This window comes from Mandrillus leucophaeus, unplaced genomic scaffold, assembly GCF_000951045.1.
Source record: "Mandrillus leucophaeus isolate KB7577 unplaced genomic scaffold, Mleu.le_1.0 Scaffold1066, whole genome shotgun sequence".
Taxonomy (NCBI): Eukaryota; Metazoa; Chordata; class Mammalia; order Primates; family Cercopithecidae; genus Mandrillus; species Mandrillus leucophaeus.
Window position 1 is genome coordinate 5,369 of NW_012098832.1, and position 2,173 is coordinate 7,541.

Consider the following 2,173-nt stretch of genomic DNA (forward strand, 5'->3'; position numbering starts at 1 on the left):
TGAATGGTATTACCTAGGTTTTCTTCTAGGGTTTTTATGGTTTAGGTCTAACATTTAAGTCTCTAATCCATCTTGAATTAATTTTTGTATAAGGTGTGACCTCTGAACTTTTCATTGGCCTCCTGTTCCCCAAAGGGTACCCTGCTTCTGCTGGCTTAATGTCTCAGAATTTTGGTGTCATTGTTTTCAGACACCACTTTGTCATCCACTATCTGGCAGGTGGTGGTCTTTTGGATGGTTTGCATGGAATTACTGCTGTCCAGGGCATCACGAAGATTGAAATCCTCACCATCTTCCAGCAGGCGGTGGTTGGTGGCGATCTCAGCCTCCAGCTTGACCTTGATGTTGAGCAGGGCCCCATACTCCTTGGCCTGGCCCTGTCCCTCTGCCTGGGTCTGTGCCAGCTCTGACTCCAGGTGCAGCAGGATCCCGCTGAGTTGCTCCATCTGCAGGGTGTAGCGGGCCTCCATCTTCCTCAGGCTGTTCTCCAAGCTGGCCTTCAGATTTCTCATGGAGCCCAGGTCGATCTCCAAGGACTGGACTGTATGTCTCAGCTCCATGAGCATCATCTTAGCAGCTCCAACCTCAGCAAACTGCGTGGTGACCACTGTGGTGCTCTCTTCAATCTGCTGAGATCAGTACTTGTCTTGCTCCTCTCAGTTCTTCTGAGCCAGCTTGTCATATTGGGCCTGGATGTCTGCCATGATCTTGGTGAGGTCCTGAGATTTGGGGGCATCTACCTCCACAGTCAAACCAGAGCTGATAATCTGGGCTTGTAGGCTTTTTACTTCCTCTTCATGGTTCTTCTTCATGAAGAGCAGCTCCTCCTTGAGGCCTCGATCTCTGTCTCCAGCTGCAGCTGAGTAATATTGGTGTAATCAATGACCTTGTGGAGCTCATGGATGTCGCTCTCCACAGACTGGCCCATGGTCAGCTCTGTCTCATACTTGACTGTAAAGTCATCAGCAGCAAGATGGGCATTGTCAATCTGTAGAACGATGTGGGCATTGTCCACAGTATTTGTGAAGATCTGAGCCCTCAGATCTTCCTCGATGGTCTTGAAGTAATGGCTCCAGTCTCTGACCTGGAGTCCCTTCTTCTCCAGGGGCTCCTGGATTTTGCTCTCCTGTTACCGATTCTTGGTCTCCAGGTTCCTCACTCTGTCTAGGTAGGAGGCCAGGAGGTCATTCAGGCTTTGCATGGTCTCCTTCTCGTTCTGGATGCCTCCCATTCCTGTCAGACCCCCGGCCATCCCCGCAGACAGACCCCTGGACCCTATGCCGCCCTGGAAGCTGGTGGAGTGGGACAGGGAGATCTGGGAACCAGAGCCGCTGGTGCCTGCATAGATGCTGGCCATGCTGCTCACTGTCCAGGTGTCCCAGGGACTGGTAGTTGGTGGAGAAAGTGGTGAAGTTCATGCTCTCTGGGGAGGAGAGTGAGAGGACAGGACTCAGGCTTTGCGGATGACCACTTTTGCATCTTTTACAGTCAACAAGTTGCAAAAAGGTGGGATAACATTTTGCTGGATAAGGTAAGCCACTTGATATTTCCTTCCACTAATTTTTAAGTTACTTTTGGCCCAAGTAGCTTCTTTCTGAATGCCTAAATCCCCTTATCCAAAAAGTATATTATCACTGGTACAAGATTGGCATCAATCACTGCCTGTACCTGCTGCTGACTTCCTGCAGTGATTTTAGAGAGGAACCATACTGCTTCTTTATTAATTTTCTTGTTGGGATGTGTCAGGAGTGCTGGGAAGTGTGAAAGGGCATCACAGTTCAAAACTACTTGTATTTGCTTATCAGTTCCAGTAACAATGTTGCCCACAGCTCGAAGTGCAGCAGTCTAAACTTTAACATCCTGGTGGCTGAGGAAGCCAAATGAGGAACTATTCCAGAGTCTATTACCATCTGTATTTGTTAATTATCAGCATCAGTAAGGTAAGAGAGGATCAAGACTATATCTACCAATATATTTACATCTGTGTGATGAACTAAAACACAAAGGGCTGGAAGAATCTCCTGAATGGTTGCCATTGGTGGTGGTGGGTCTTTGTAGTGACATAAGTTGACCATAACCCAAGTAACGTTTCTTAAGAATGTTATCGGAATAGATGGACTTATGAAGGAAAGTAAAGGTTTCACAACTCCAGGACTTATGACATAATCTCTAC

At 47.8% G+C, this 2,173-nt stretch overlaps 1 pseudogene; it reads right to left on the reverse strand.

The window, feature by feature from the left end:
- Positions 1-155: 155 nt before the first annotated feature.
- On the reverse strand, positions 156-1,418 carry LOC105543163 (annotated as a pseudogene).
- Positions 1,419-2,173: the final 755 nt, after the last annotated feature.